At 46.1% G+C, this 16,744-nt stretch overlaps 5 non-coding genes across 5 annotated transcripts; all 5 read left to right on the forward strand.

Moving 5' to 3' along the window:
- Window positions 1-229: 229 nt before the first annotated feature.
- TRNAY-GUA (transfer RNA tyrosine (anticodon GUA)) lies at window positions 230-324 on the forward strand. Its single transcript has 2 exons — window positions 230-266; window positions 289-324. It is a non-coding gene; the product is annotated as a tRNA-Tyr (tRNA).
- Window positions 325-501: 177 nt separating this feature from the next.
- Window positions 502-596, forward strand: TRNAY-GUA (transfer RNA tyrosine (anticodon GUA)). Its single transcript has 2 exons — window positions 502-538; window positions 561-596. It is a non-coding gene; the product is annotated as a tRNA-Tyr (tRNA).
- A 177-nt stretch (window positions 597-773) lies between these two features.
- On the forward strand, window positions 774-868 carry TRNAY-GUA (transfer RNA tyrosine (anticodon GUA)). The gene is made up of 2 exons: window positions 774-810; window positions 833-868. It is a non-coding gene; the product is annotated as a tRNA-Tyr (tRNA).
- A 177-nt stretch (window positions 869-1,045) lies between these two features.
- On the forward strand, window positions 1,046-1,140 carry TRNAY-GUA (transfer RNA tyrosine (anticodon GUA)). Its single transcript has 2 exons — window positions 1,046-1,082; window positions 1,105-1,140. It is a non-coding gene; the product is annotated as a tRNA-Tyr (tRNA).
- A 15,142-nt stretch (window positions 1,141-16,282) lies between these two features.
- TRNAY-GUA (transfer RNA tyrosine (anticodon GUA)) lies at window positions 16,283-16,377 on the forward strand. Its single transcript has 2 exons — window positions 16,283-16,319; window positions 16,342-16,377. It is a non-coding gene; the product is annotated as a tRNA-Tyr (tRNA).
- Window positions 16,378-16,744: the final 367 nt, after the last annotated feature.

The following is a 16,744-nucleotide window of genomic DNA, read 5'->3' on the forward strand; positions in this document are numbered from 1 at the left end:
TGCAAGGGAAACAGGTATTTATAACTCGCTGGTTCGAATCCGGTTCGACGGACTTTTTCATTTGCAGCCATTCCTCGCGCTTTATCACATGCATTGTTTATACCTTCCCCTTCTTTTTTGCGGCTTTCTTAAACACACCTTTGTTTACGTAACTTCTTGCTTGATCTCCTTCATGAGCGCCACTAGTAAATACTCAAGAAATGAGATCGGAAAGTAGCGGCAGATGCTTCCGTCGATAGCTCAGTTGGTAGAGCGGTGGACTGTAGGAGTCATGCAAGGGAAACAGGTATCCATAGGTCGCTGGTTCGAATCCGGCTCGACGGACTTCTTCATTTGCAGCCATTCCTCCCGCTTTATCACATGCGTTGTTTATACCTTCCCTTTCTTTTTTGCGGCTTTCTTAAACACACCTTTGTTTACGTAACTTCTTGCTTGATCTCCTTCATCAGCGCCACTAGTAAATACTCAAGAAATGAGATAGGAAAGTAGCGGCAGTTGCTTCCGTCGATAGCTCAGTTGGTAGAGCGGTGGACTGTAGGAGTCATGCAAGGGAAACAGGTATCCATAGGTCGCTGGTTCGAATCCGGCTCGACGGGCTTTTTCATTTGCAGCCATTCCTCGCGCTTTATCACATGCATTGTTTATACTTTCCCCTTCTTTTTTGCGGCTTTCTTAAACACACCTTTGTTTACGTAACTTCTTGCTTGATCTCCTTCATGAGCGCCACTAGTAAATACTCAAGAAATGAGATCGGAAAGTAGCGGCAGTTGCTTCCGTCGATAGCTCAGTTGGTAGAGCGGTGGACTGTAGGGGTGATGCAAGGGAAACAGGTATCCATAGGTCGCTGGTTCGAATCCGGCTCGACGGACTTTTTCATTTGCAGCCATTCCTCGCGCTTTATCACATGCATTGTTTATACCTTCCCCTTCTTTTTTGCGGCTTTCTTAAACACACCTTTGTTTACGTAACTTCTTGCTTGATCTCCTTCATGAGCGCCACTAGTAAATACTCAAGAAATGAGATCGGAAAGTAGCGGCAGTTGCTTCCGTCGATAGCTCAGTTGGTAGAGCGGTGGACTGTAGGAGTCGTGCAAGGGAAACAGGTATCCATAGGTCGCTGGTTCGAATCCGGCTCGACGGACTTTTTCATTTGCAGCCATTCCTCGCGCTTTATCACATGCATTGTTTATACCTTCCCCTTCTTTTTTGCGGCTTTCTTAAACACACCTTTGTTTACGTAACTTCTTGCTTGATCTCCTTCATGAGCGCCAATAGTAAATACTCAAGAAATGAGATCGGAAAGTAGCGGCAGTCGCTTCCGTCGTTGACTTCCGGCCACCGTAGTGTACGGACGTGGCTGATATGAGCTCTGTCGGAGCGGGTGTAGCGGCCCACCATAGCCGCGGCACCATGAATGAGATGTCGCAGGATTATGCAATCATTTTGCCCCCACTGCCAACTGGGTACGTTGTTCAAAATACCGTTTTTCTACAGGCTGATGTAAAAGGATGACCATATCGCGTAGAAGATTTTCTTGAGCCACTGTTTCAACGTGTTTCGCCCACCGAGGTTCTTGCGCTCGGCGCCTATCAAATGAATCATGTGTGGGCGGTTACCTGCAAGACTGCTGAAGGAGCGAAGATTTTGGCCGAACCGGAATTGACGGTCAAGGGTCGGAGATGTATCGTAATTGATCCAAGTCACCGCGACGTCCGTCTGAAGCTTCACTGGCTGCTCTACCATGTACGCGAGGAAGACGTGCGAAACGCCCTGAACCCCTACGGAACCGTCTTGGAAATAGGACGGGATAAATGGCGCCTTGATGGCTACAGCCAACAGAACACCATGACACGCACAGTTGTGGTGCGACTGAAGGCTGACTTTACGTTGGATGATATACCACATCAGCTGGGCGTCGGAGGTGAGCTAGCCCTTGTCGTAGCGCCCGGAAGAGCGCCAAGGTGCTTGCGCTGCCAACAGATTGGCGACATAAGAACGGACTGCCGCGTGCCGCGGTGCAACGTCTGCAAACGCTTTGGACACGCCGTAGAAAACTGCTCGAGGACATATGCGGCAGCTGCCATGGCCACGTTTAGCACGGAGGAATCCGAGCTCACCATGGACGAAGCGGAAGCAGAACAATGTCTGCATTCTGCAACAACATCAGGAGTACAAGGCACAAGCACCAAAGGAAGTAAGCAATCGGAAAATACTATCGCGGAAAATTTGACAGCCACTGTACAGGTAGAAATTGCAGCAGACGCAAAAGCCAAGATACAGGGCTCCGAATTCATCGAGGGTGGTGCCAACAACACAAGTGGAAATAAAGAGACAGCGGGAGTTCACCACAAGAGTGCCGAAGTGGACGCCATGGATTGCCGTGAAGCAGAAGACAGCGGTGCGCTGGGAAAGAGACCACGAGACGACGCCGGTGCAGAGACAAAGACGCCAACAGCAGTGAACCGCCGACGAAAGCGTTCACCAGTCGCCGGCTGCGGCCCACCCCAAAGCCAAACGTGCCGGAGGGGGAGAAGAGGGCGGCTAAGCTGCCCACTTGACAACACGGCTAACGCACGGAGGGTGTACCCCAATATCGTGGCACAGACTGTTTGGTGAGCGCATCCTTTTTAAAGATAAAGATGGCTGTTAGACTTGAGAGAGCAGTTCGTTTCGCCACTCTAAATGTGTGCGGGCTTTCGTCTAGAAGACGCCAATACCAATTAAGTAGGCTATTTGCGGAACATGATTTAGACGTGATCGCCGTGCAAGAAACAAAAGTACACAGGGAGGACGAAACTGATCGAATGGTTGCGCCTTTCAGCACAACGTATAATGTTTGTGTGTCACATGCCGATGGCTTTTCGGGAGGGTGTGCAATTTTTATAAAAAGATCGATGGGCGCAGTTGAGACAAATGTAAGAAGCAGTGAGAGCGGACTCTTCGTGGTTTGTGATTTTTCGTTAATGAATTTTGAATGGCACGTGATTTGTTTGTACGCCCCAAATCGTGACAACGAAAGAAAAGCATTCTTTGAAGAGATTGGCGGTTTCCTTGATTGTAGCAGATATGTGATATTAATTGGTGACTTCAACTGTGTGTGCGCGATTGAGGACCGCTCCAAACGTGTAAATTTGCGCGATCAAAGCGCACTGTTTTTGACGGAATTGATTGCAGGGAATCGACTAGAAGATGTGGCCCTCTGCATGTCTAATGGCGGGGTTGGGTTCACGCATTTTCAGGGCCAAAGTCACGCGCGTTTGGATAGAGCCTACATCCCAGTTGACCTTGTGATGTGTTGTGACGAATACGTTGTTATACCAGAGTCCTTTAGCGACCACTGTTTGGTAAAATTCACGCTTGGGACAAAGGAAAAAATGCCTAAGTTCAACTGGCACCTCTGGAAATTAAATAGCATCATGAAAGATAAAATTTTTTCTAGAAAAGTAAGTGAAGCGTGAACAATGCTATATGAAGTTGGAAAAGACGACTGGGAAACGAGGGGTGAAGCTTTTAAACAAGATGTTAAATTGAGTGCTATAGAACGTACGACTATCCTTAATTTTGAGAAGAAACAAGACGAGAAGAAATTGCAGTCGCAACTCCAAACACTATTAAAGGAAGAGAGTGTGAAACCGGGCTCTTTCACTGAAGAAATCAAAAATACCAAGAACAAGCTGGAACTTTTAGATAAAGAAAAGTACAGAGGTGCTATTATTAGGTCAAGAACAGAAAAGCTTTGGATGGGCGAAACACCGACAAAGCGGGCACTAAGTGATGAAAAGCAATATGCACAAAGAAACGAAGTTAAGGAAATAATGTACAATGGCAGACTGACGAAAGAAAAAAGTCCGATAATGAACGCGTTTGTTGAACACTATTGCGATTTGCTTGGAAAACGTGTTCCGATGGCGAGTGGATTTCGTGACGATTTCCTTTTTTTAGTGCCCAAGTTTGACGACGAAACTAAAAAAAGTTTGGAGGCCCCTATCAGCATACAGGAGATTAAAAAAACTATTGATGACTTAAGCACTGGAAAGACACCTGGCTCAGATGGAATCGGAGCAGAATTCTATAAAATGTTTAAAGAAGAGATTGCCGGCGCGCTGTTCGAAGTTATCTAAGAGGGGTATAAAAAGAAGCTACCACGGTCTTTCACTGAAGCGCACACTGTTTTAATCCCCAAATCGGACAATGACATCAAACTTCAGTCTGTGACGTCATATCGCCCCATTAGCCTCTTGAATACGGATTACAAAATTTTCATGAAGGTGTTGGCCAAAAGAATGCAGAATGTCGTTCGAAACATTGTAGGACCGCACCAGACATGTGGCATAAGAGGTCGTAGCATTACGACAAATATACACGTAGTAAGAAGTGTCTTAGAGATTTGCGATGACTTTGGAGACCGAATAGCAATGATGCAATTAGACTTACAAAAAGCTTTTGACCGCGTATCCCATGAAGTGTTGTTCAACGAGTTAGAACATGTGCAAGTTGGAACTGTGTTTCCTGATGGATTAAAGATGGCGTACTCGCAGTGTGTAGCACGCCTGGTAGTTTATAGGACGCTGAGTGAAGAAATTGACATACTCAGTTCTATCAGACAAGGATGTCCGGCCTCAGCCTTACTTTTTGCCATATAGCTAGAACCTTTTTCCTTATCAATTATTCAAAATTCAAACATGCACGGATTTAGATTACAGAGTACCGAAGTAAAGATTCCTGCATATGCTGACGATGTGGCCGTACTCTGTCAAGATAGGCAGAGCATATGTGAAGTTGTTCATACAGCCAAACAATTTTGTTCCATGACAGGTAGCATGATTAACTGGGATAAAACAACTGTGTTTTGGTATGGTAATTGGGATATGAAGCCTGATGTATACGTAAATGTAAGACGGGAAATCCGCCCACTGAAGTACTTAGGGGTGCCACTCGAGGTTTATCGTGACAACAACGAGTACTGGAAGGACGAAGCAGAAGCAACCAGGCAAAAAATGAACACCTGGGGTGGGCGGGAGCTCTCTATTTTTGCACGGGCGTATGTATGCAACCTCTTTTTAATAGCCAAAATATCGTATGTGTTCCAAGTCCTTTGTATGTCGCAGGTGAATGTGCAGTAATTTCACAGGATTTTCGCCGTGTTTGTGTGGAGATCGACCTGGGAACGAACAAGTCGCTCAAATTTATTCTTACCGGTCCGAAATGGTGGATTGGGTTTGTGTCATTTATTTATTAGGCAAGTTGTGTCTCATTTTATTTTTCTCCTCAACAGAAGAAATGGCTTTTTACAAATTGTAATAAAATTAAGGATGTGTTCACACGTTCCAGAATTTGTTGTCATCGAATAACAATATGTACCATTATGTGACTGGATTCTTGCGTGAAGTAGTGCATTCCTTTCAATTTCTGAAAGTGCGCTTTTCACTAGAGTATTTGTCCTCTGTAAAACGGAAAACACTTTACAAAGACCATGTCGACTGTTTGTTGCCAACACCGCGGTACAGAACTTTATTTAATGTCGGACCCGGACAGGACGTGGTAAGAAGGGTTAAAAAAATGAACGTAAAACCGGGAACACAAACTTTCTTCTTTAAACGTCATTCTGGGACGCTCCCAGTAAAGCAATGGTTGGCTGATAAAGGACTCTACGTTCCATGGACGACAAACTGTCTACATTGTAAGACGCCCGAAACGGTAGAACACGTATTTCTTTACGGCTGGGACGCCGTTTTCCATTGGGACATTCTGCAGCGCACATTGAAAAAGGACCTACCCATCACGAGTTATGGCATTCGTTTTCTGAGTGTGGACAATGAAGAGGGCGTCTCGTACGACATGTTCATGCTGATAGCACTTCACAGCATCTGGCAGACTAGAATGGCGGTCCGCAATGCCGACCTTCACGCACGTCCTGTCAGGGAAAATTTCATTGCAAACGTGGATTATATACGCGAACTGTATAAAGCGCAACCAGAGCCTCCTGACTGGCTACCTCTCTTGGACGAATTGTGTAACTTGAAGAAATTTTAATGTGAACACATGGGATCAAGACTTGGCCCAAGTGTTTCCTTTTATCATTCATGTTTCTCTGTTTCCACGACCTGTAAAAGAAAACAGGCAATATAGAGAAAAAAAAGCAGTCGCTTCCGTCGATAGCTCACTTGGTAGAGCGGTGGACTGTAGGAGTGATGCAAGGGAAACAGGTATCCATAGGTCACTCGTTCGAATCCGGCTCGACGGACTTTTTTATTTGCAGCCATTCCTCGCGCTTTATCACATGCATTGTTTATACCTTCCCCTTGTTTTTTTGAGGTTTTCTTAAACACACCTTTGTTTACGCAACTTCTTGCTTGATCTCCTTCATGAGCGCCAATAGTAAATATTCAAGGAATGAGATCGGAAAGTAGCGGCAGTCGCTTCCGTAGATAGCTCAGTTGGAAGAACGGTGGACTGTAGATTCTGCTTCCGGCTCCCGAGCTGAACGGATCGCGGGGGCTCCAATGGAGCGGCGTATGCGGCTGTTAGCCGCGGCAACAGGCTTTCGACGGAGGAAGATAAGGATTACCAGATAATTTTGCCTCGGCTACCTACAGGACGTATTGTTTTAAACACAGTTTTTCTGCACGGCGACGCTCGTGTTCGCCCGTTTCGTGTAGAAGATTTCCGGGACGCGCTTCAAGCTGTTGGTATGCTCTCTGGCGTCGTCGCCCTTGGAGCATACCAAATCAACCATGTATGGGCGGTGACGATGCAGACAGCCGAGGCTGCCCAAAAGCTGGCAGCACTCAAGGAGCTGCAGGTGAAGGGGCGTCGCTGCCTGGTGATCGACCCCAAGGAACAACAGGTGAAGTTTTGTATCCACTGGCTTCTGCATGGGGTGGATGACGAAGACGTAAAGACCGCGCTGGCCTGCTTTGGCAAAGTGACTCAAGTGACCCGGGGGCGCTGGCGAGTGGATGGCGTTTCCGACAAGGGCTCTACCACCCGAGCAGTGCTACTGCAGCTATAGACTGGGATGGAAGTTGACGACCTGCCCCCCCAGGTCCGCGTCGCCGGCGAGCTTGCGCTGGTGGTAGCCCCAGGTCGCCCCATGCAGTGCCTGCGCTGCTGCGGCTCTGGCCACGTTCGACGAGAGTGTAAGGTTCCTCGTTGTTCCCGGCGCAGGCTTTTCGGACACAACGACGCGGACTGTGTACGTTCTTACGCAGTAGCCGCGGGCTCGGCGCAGAACGAGCCATCAAGCTCAGAACATATGATGGAAGTGGCCAAGGGAGCTGGAAACAGCAACGTGGCGGCCGAAACGAGCGGGACGACCACGCCGACCGAAGGAGGGTGGAACAATGTACCTCCCCCCAAGAAGCAGCGTTCATCGGAACATGTCGCATTTTTCTTGGCTCGTTGTGCAGGTGCTCCTTCTTTTCCGGCCGCTGCCATGTTCTGCGCACCCGGCTACCACAGAGCAGGCGCCGCGGAACCTTCAATCAAGAAATGCTTGGGAAACTGCGTCTTCTTCTGACAGTTATCTGGACTACGACAAGCCAATCAGCGTCTCACTGCACTGGAACCACAGGGCAGTGACGTCACCGGATCCCCCTATAAAGGCTGCAATCAACCCCTATTGGCTCAGAGGGCACGGCAGCGTTCATCGGAACATGTCACATTTTTTCTTGGCTCGTTGTGCAGGTCAGTTTTCACAATACATACCATTGCGTACGTACCAGTTGTTACGGTCTTGTGATGCTGCCGCGCCCTCGGACTTGCATAAGCATTCTTGATGATTGTTGGTCTGTGTTCTTACTTCTGTTATGTGGTGATGTGGAAACGAATCCCGGTCCTCGCGGTGATAATGAACCAACACTTAGCACAATCTTGGCAGAATTAAAGAGTCTGAAACTTGCCGATTCAAAGCGCGACGCTACTCTTGCTGAAATTAACGAAAAGCTGTCCAAACTAGACGAAGTTCTCACGATATCCAAGGAAAACGAAGAAAAGATACTTAAGCTCGAGGAATCAGTACAGCACTAACAGAATGTTCTGGCTGTACAGGGAAAACAACTGATAGATTTTGAGGACCGCAACCGTAGGAATAATTTAGTAGTCTTCGGAATAAAGGAAGGAAGAAGGAGACAAAGGAGAGGAAAGACAGGGAGGTTAGCCAGTGTAAGTCCCGGCTGGCTACCCTGTGCTGGGGAAAGGGGTAAAGGGAATAAAAGGAGAAAGAAGAAGAAGAGGAAGATGCTAGTGAAACCCGGTCCGATCTTGAAAAAAAGCTTCTTCAAGACGTTTGCAAGGACAAGCTAGGAGTGAATATTGATTCTCTAGAACGTATACACAGAATTAGCAAAAAACGCGGTAATCAACCAAGGCCTGTTATTCTTCGGTTCTACAACTATAACCAAAAAATAGCCGTACTTACAAATGGCCACAAACTGAAAGATTCCGGAGTGTCAATATCTGAAGACTAATCGCAGGCAAATGTAAAAATAAGGAAACTGCTTTGGCAATCCTATAAGAGCGAAAGCGCCCCGGTGATAAAATAAAGCTCGCCTACAACAAACAGCATGTAAATTGTAACATTTATGCGTGGGACGAGCAGAACTGCAGGGTATTGCTGCACAAAGCAGCCCACACGTCCCAAGATTGACGAACAGATACCACCACACGCGTTGTGGAAAAATCACTTCGACTAATATGTTTGAATGCGTAAAGTTTGTGCAACAAGCAAGACCGGCTCGAACAGTTATTACTCTTCTTTGATCCACACGTGGAGATTATATCTGAAACTTGGCTTCATGCCGACATTCCTGATAGCTGCGCCGTACCGCCTTCATACACATGCTACAGAAAGGACCGCGCCACGAGGGGCGGCGGAATTGCGATTCTCGTTAAGGCTAGATTGCCTTCTGTCCTTTTGCCCGATGTTTCCACCTTTCATGAAAGCGTTTCGTGTAGGCTGATGTTCTCAGGTAACCAAATAACTATTGTTGGTATCTATAGGCCTCCTGGGGCGGGACCAGTATATCTACTGGAATTATGATTACCTAGAAAAGTACTTAAATCAGAATATAATTGCAGGTGACTTTAATCTTCCCCACATTGATTGGGGCACCATGAAGTTTAGTCCCCCCGATGCGCATAGTTCAGAAGTATTACTTGATATATTGTAAGCGTTTAATCTAGTCCAGACTGTACACTCTCCTACACGCGTAACTAGTTCAGCTTCCTCAATTTTAGACCTCATTTTATGTTCCGCAGGCATAAAAAATTGCATTACTGAAGTTTACGAGGGCAGTTCTGATCACAAACTAGTCTACTTTAACTGCATGCTCCCTCGCCAACTGGGAACGTCCACGCCAAAATCACAAACTGTAAAGCATTTTGACGCAGCAGACAACCCACGCATTATGCATTTTCTGCAAGATGCCCTCTTATCGTTTTGTGAGGACGACGTAAATGCGTTGTGGGCGAGGTTTAAATACCTCTGCGATTACAGCATACGAAACTTTGTACCGGAAAAAGTAAAGGAACTACGGAGAACAAACCCTTGGTTAACCCGAGAACTAATACAATTAAAACGGAAGATCAAGCGTTGCAGGAAGAAAAAGAATAATAATGCGTCACTAATTACAGAATTAAGCGCCTCCCTCAAGCATAAACTGCAAAAAGCAAGAGACAGGTATTTTTCGGAGACACTTGGTCGTTTTGCAACGGAAAATCCTCGAAAATTCTGGCAGTACCTTTCGAATAAGGACAATAAAAAGTTAGACCAAATACCGGTTGACGGGGAAGTTGTCACGCACAAAAAGGAAATGGCAGACAGGTTCAACCTCCATTTTCAAAGCGTATTTTCCAGAGCTGATGCAAGGATTGATAACACGTCCGTTAGTGATGGCGAAAGCACCATTACCATCTCTTTGGAAGGTGTTACCCAACTTCTATTGCGATTGGATCCAAAAAAATCAGCCGGCCCTGATAACATTCCCGCAGCATTCTTAAAAAGGTATGCAGAAATTCTGGCCAGATTTCTCGTCGTAATCTTTCAAAAATCTGTAGTCAGGCGTCGTACCCCATGACTGGCGTGTTGCGCGTGTTGTACCCGTATTAAAGAAAGGAAATCCATCGGAAATCAATAATTACCGCCCTATATCTCTCACCTCTATTCCTTGCAAACTAATAGAGCATATTATACTCAAATACCTTAACAGCTTTTTAGACACGAATAAAATAATTAGCAACAGGCAACATGGCTTCCGGCAACGTTTTTCCACTACTACACAACTAATTGATACCGTACATAATCTAACAAAAACTCTCGACAGTGGTGGTCAGGTAGATATAATTTTTATGGATTTCTCCAAGGCGTTTGATAGGGTTCCTCACTCCAAATTAATAACCAAAATGAAAGAAATGGGTATCCCTTCCTGTATCATCGCTTGGCTTATGTCATATTTACAAAATAGAAAACAATATGTGGAAATTGATGGCAACTGCTCCCGCTTCTTAGATGTTCACTCTGGTGTTCCTCAGGGTTCAGTCTTGGGGCCTGTTTTATTTAATATATATATTAACGACCTGTTAGGTATTCTGGAACTAAGCACGTCGGCCAGATTATTCGCCGATGAATGCATTATCTTCAAAAGCATTCATTCTGTATCCGATCAACTTGTCCTAAATTCGAACTTACAGCTCCTTGCAGACTGGTGTAACAAGTGGGATATGACAATTAATTATGATAAAACCGTTTATTTATGTGCTACGAATAAGATAAACAAAATGAAATTTACGTATGGCATTGGGGACAACATGATTAGTCAAGTGGAAGAATACAGATACCTGGGCGTGACTTTAACATCTGATCTTAAATGGTCATCCCATATCTACCACATCTGCTCCTCTTCAAGAAAAAACCTATATTTCTTAAAATATAAATTAGGCAATTCTTCAAGCGTACTTAGACTTCAAGCTTACAAATCAATTGTTAGACCTACTCTTGAATACGCCAGCATAGTATGGGACCCACACACCACAATCAACATAGATAAACTAGAAAAAATTCAGAGATTAGCAGTAAGGTTTATATATAACCGCTATAACCGAAGGGACTCTCCGTCCGCCATGTTACATCAGGCAGCCCTTGAGCCATTGGCTGAAAGAAGAAAGGCTGCCCGGCTGCGCTTTTTTCACTCCTATTTTCAAAAACTAGGCATTCAGCCACAGGATTACTCCGAAAGGCACACAACCAGACCCTCACGACATAAACATAGCCATAGCATCAAGCCAATATTTGCCCGCACGAATTTCTTCAAACATTCATTTTTCCCTAAAACAATATCCGACTGGAATTCCCTGCCTCATGACTCACCTCTCCTTTCTTCAACTTCTTGAGAGCCTGTATATAAGTATCTATATGTACGGTTAGAAATGATGATTACTTATTAACTGTGCGTAGTGTGCTTTTTTGTCTATGTACCTGTGTTTGGGGCACGTACTCTCACAAATTGTATTTGCTTTGTAACCTTGTTTCCTTTGTTATTATAATTTCTGGATGTAAATTATAACTTCCCCATTGTTGCTGATCCTAAGGCATAGTGCTTACTAACAAATGTATGTACCCTCTCCTGCTTGGACCGATCCGGTCTGCAGTATTTTGTAAATAAATAAAATAAAATAAATAAATAAGCCAGCAGCTACACTCGAGAGCGTGAGGACGGCCCCGCAAAAAAAAAGGGCCGCCAGCCAGCTACGGATGCTACTCAGGCAGAGGAAGACAACACGAACCCAACTGGCGCCCGCGTCGAAGGCGTCTGGGCACTGGTCAAGAGGTCCCTGCAGCAGGAGGAGAAAGTCGACGGAAAGGCCGGCGGTGACTCCGAGGCACCGCCCGCTATGACGCTACCCGGAAGGCGCTCCACCCTCAAGCCTAAGCCGAACCTGGAGACTGACCGTAGGCTTACCCCGAAGCCGACCAAAGACGAACCCGGGCGACGGCCACCGGATGGCCACGGAGGCGTCTAGCGGTCAGCTAGACGTTAAGGTGAGCACCATGCTCCGGGCCTTCTCCCCTCCGGTTTTCATCAATAATGGCTACCAACCCGTCGCTTAGCCTCGGCACGCTAAACTTTCGAGGTCTGGCCGCCAAAAGGAAACAGTCAGGTTTATATACTTCTAGTGGACCACGACCTCGACGTTTTAGCAGTGCAAGAAACCAAAGTAGACGGCGAGGAGGAGACCGGCAGCATGGTGCAAAGGTTCACGTACAACTACTATACGGTAGTGAGCCACGACTTGGGGACTTCGGCGGGGTGTGTGTTGTTCGTGAGGAAGCTTCCAGGACTGGTTATAGACGGTTACTTCTCGTGCACTTCCGGTCGACTTGTCGTTTGTGATTTCAGTTATTGGGATGTCCGCTTGCACGTGTTGTTCATTTATGCACCTAATACGGTGCAAGACAAGGCAACTTTCTCTTTGAACCTAAAGCATCACTTCTCTGTGCAAAAAACGATAGCCTGTGTTGGGGATTTCAATTGCGTATGAAAGGCCGAGGATAGGTCTTCGCAACGCGTAGTTTATGACAAAAGCAGCGACATCCTGGCTCAGATAATGCACGGATTCGAATTAGAAGATATCGCTGACTGTTTTAGGTATGACCGAGACGTGATGTACACCTACTTTCAAGGCACAAGTCGCGCACGATTAGACTATATCTATCTTTCATATGATTTAGTAGAAAAATGCCAATGCTATACAGTTACCGCCATATCGCATTCTGACCAATGCCTAGTAAAATGCAGGGTGGGCAGCAAGAAAGGACGAAACAAATTCGTCTGGGAACTCTGGAAAATGAATGCAGAACTGCTACGGGATGAAACCTTCAACGAAAAGGTGGCTGCTCTGAATTCTTTTGGAACAGACAGTTCTATGAGGCTTGGTGAGGAATGGGAGTTGCTGAAACAAACCATTAAAATGAAGGCAAATGAAAAATGTGGCGTATTCCGATATGAAGCAAAGGCCAGAGAAAAGGATTGAAAATCATAATTGAAAAATTTGGCGAAGCTCGAATGCATGCAACCGGGCGCCCATCAAGAAGATATGCGCGCTGTTAAGAAGCAGCTCGAGGCGTTCGACGAAGAGCGCTTCCGAGGTACGCTCGTGCGCGCGAGAGCAGAAAGGCTATCATGCGGGGAAACGCCAACGAAAAGAGAGATGGGACTACAAAAAAAGCACTCGAGACATAAGCAGATTGAGGCTATCCAATATGGAGGGGTGGTATTAACGGATAACAATAATATAGGGCGTGCTTTCTTTGAGCATTACATAAAAGCTTTTGCATTCAGGCCTGTCAACATGCACGATTTGAAGAATTTATTTTTGCAACGAATGCCACAGCTGTCGAGCGAAGTTAAAGCAACCTTAGAACGATCACTAACAGAACATGAAGTGATGAGGGCCATCGAAGCCCTGAATCGTGGCAAGTCACCAGGATGTGACGGTCTTTGTGCTGCTTAGTACAAATCGTTTAAAGGCCACCTAGCTGCTATCTTAACCACCGTTTTCAATTAAGCATACGAACTGAAAATACTTGCACCATCCTTTGGCCAGTCCCATACAGTATTAATACCGAAAACAGAAGAGACCGAAAAGCTCAAGCAACTTTCCTCCTACAGACCCATAGCGCTTACTAACTGCGACTACAATATATTGATAAAGGTATTGGCACGACGGGTCCAGTTAGTTATTCAGGAAGTAGTCGGCCCACACCAGACGTGTGGTATTCGTGGAAGAACCATTTTCACTAACATCCATACGATGAAGTGTGTGCTAGAGTGTTGTGACGCCATGTGTGACGCAGTTGCGATTCTCCAGCTTGACTTGGAGAAAGCATTTGATTGCGTTTCTCACGAGATATTGCTCACCATCCTTGAACATGTTAATTTTGGCCACATAATCACTGAGGGCGTGACCATGGCGTACCGGAGCTGCTATACCAGACTTATAATTAGTCAGACGTTGGGGGCCCCCATTAACGTGAAGCGCTCCGTTCGCCAGGGTTGTCCACTCAGTCAACTCTTCTTTTGTGTCTACATGGAAACGCTATGTCAGGCCATCATCGAAAATGAATATATTAAGGGCTTTTGTCTTCAATCAGACGAGGTGAAGCTATTGGCATACGCTGACGATGTGGCTGTGTGCTGTAAAAATAAGCAAAGTGTATTGAATACCGTTGGTACCATCAGAAAGTTTGGTAACGTCACTAACAGCTTCGTTAACTGGCAGAAATGTTTGGGGTTTTGGCACGGAAGATGGGCGTCCACACCAGACCACTTTTCGAACGTAACCTGGGTTACGACGCCAGTTAAGTACCTTGACGCACCCTTGATGCCTACAAGGACAGTAGCGAGTGCTGGAAGGAGCAGACAAAAGAATTAAAAGGAAAAGCCGACTGGTGGAACGCCTGTCACTTGTCAATATTTACGAGAGCTACTGCGTGCAACATGTTTCTCGTGACAAAGATCTGGTACGTAATGCAGGTCCTACAGTGCTCACGGATTAATGTGCAGAAACTGCACCACGTGTTCGCGGTATTCGTGTGGGCATCGAGGTGGGAGCGATGCAGCCGAGATAATCTCTTCCGGCGTGTGAAAGATGGCGGTCTGGGGTTGGCGCACCTCTTCTTGCGTCAACTTGTCAACAGGCGCTTCTTTTTTTGAGACACAAACGATCCATTTCTGCGCACCGTGATTCAAATGAGGCTGTCAAAAGCATTTCCCGAATTTGTAGTAGGTACCGAAATAATGCCAGGATCTGTCCGTGGTTTCTTTCGGGAAATAGTTGATAGTGTTTCTTTTTTGCGTGTTCGTTTTTCAAGTGAATATTTGTGGAGTGCAAAACGGAAAAAGTTATACCGTGATTTGTGTTAGTGTTTTGCTTGTACCCATGTACAGAGCCGTGTACAGTGTAGGCCCAGGCCTAGACGTATTGAAAAGGGTGAAGATGATGCCAGTTCAACCAGCCACGAACTCTTTCTTCTTTAAATTACATACCGGTACCTTACCTGTTAAAATCGTCCTGGAACAACGTGGGTTCTACGTGCCATGGGGAACCCACTGCGTTATTTGTAAAAAACCGGAAAGCATAGATCATGTATTCATCCACTGTTCTGGGACCTGTTGCAAAGGACTCTAACAAATGAGTTACCGATAGATCCACACGGAATCAGGTTTCTGGCAGTAAATAATGACGAAGGATTCCCGTACGACTTTATCATGCTTACGGGCCTCCACTGTTTATGGCGCGCAAGAATGGCGGGCTACCATTGTGACCCGGATGCCCGACCGGCGCGTGCATACTTCAGATAATGTATGCAGCGATATGTAGAAGTGCAGAAGTTGCAAAAGCCTGTTCCTGAGGGGCTGTCGAGGATTGAACCCCTGGCAGCGCTCAAAGAATTTCAATACGATAATGCCATGCCACAGTAGCGGACGGCAACCAATGTGCATATTACTGTTTCTTGTTCGATTTATGTATTCCTTATTTTTTTCTTTTGTTTTTGTGTATATTGACACGTGTACTTATCTGTATCGGGCAACCACGTTTCGCCGCCTAACAAATGTAATCGCACAGCGTGGGACGCGCCTGCATGTATCCGAAGTTTCTGGCAAATTATCGATGCTTCTATCCGCTGTCTGTTGTCGCCGAACCTTATGTTATCTGATTTCATCACCTGACGCGAATGGTTTAGAACTTTGTGGAAGGCACGCGGGTCCGAACGATTAGTCTGGAACATTCGACGGCTGTTCTTTAAACGCCGACGCGCTTGACCCGCTGATCAGATTTTCGACGATCGCCGACCGTGTTCGCCGCTATCGTTGTGTAGCCTCTTTTGTGGGCACAGGTTCGCCCAATAAAAGTTAGTTTTGTCTTTCACAGTATTACTACTGTGTTCTTCAACGTCACCACCACGTGACAATATCATTTAAGGAATGTTTGTTGTGGCGACATCTCGAGGACAAGCAATAAAGAAAAAATAAGAGCGGTGGGCTGTAGGAGTGATGCAAGGGAAACAGGTATCCATAGGTCGCTGGTTCGAATCCGGCTCGACGGACTTTTTTATTTGCAGCCATTCCTCGCGCTTTATCACATGCATTGTTCATACCTTCCCCTTCTTTGATGGCAGTTTTCTTAAGCACACCTTTGTTTAAGCAACTTATTGCTTGATCTCCTTCATGAGCGCCAATAGTAAATACTCAAGAAATGAGATCGGAAAGTAGCGTCAGTCGCTTCCGTCGATAGCTCAGTTGGTAGAGCGGTGGACTGTAGGGGTGATGCAAGGCAAACAGGTATCCATAGGTCGCTGGTTCGAATCCGGCTCGACGGACTTTTTTTTTTGCAGCCATTCCTCGCGCTTTATCAAATGCATTGTTAATATTTTCCCCGTCTTTTTTTGCGGCTTTCTTAAACACACCTTTGTTTACGCAACTTCTTGCTTGATCTCCTTCATGGGCGCCAATAGTAAATACTCATGAAATGAGATCGGAAAGTAGCGGCAGTCGCTTCCGTCGATAGCTCAGTCATTCTGCATCCAGCAGCCAAGCTGTTCGGATCGTAGGGTCATGGCCTCTTCCGGGGCAGCGACAGCGGCCACTTTTGGTCGCGGCAAAGGGATTACAGAAGATGATAAGGAATATCTGTTCATTCTGCCTCAACTGGCAAAAGGACGAGTTGCGATTTACACCGTGTTTTTG

Source organism: Dermacentor andersoni, chromosome 1 (assembly GCF_023375885.2).
Source record: "Dermacentor andersoni chromosome 1, qqDerAnde1_hic_scaffold, whole genome shotgun sequence".
In the NCBI taxonomy this organism is placed as follows: Eukaryota; Metazoa; Arthropoda; class Arachnida; order Ixodida; family Ixodidae; genus Dermacentor; species Dermacentor andersoni.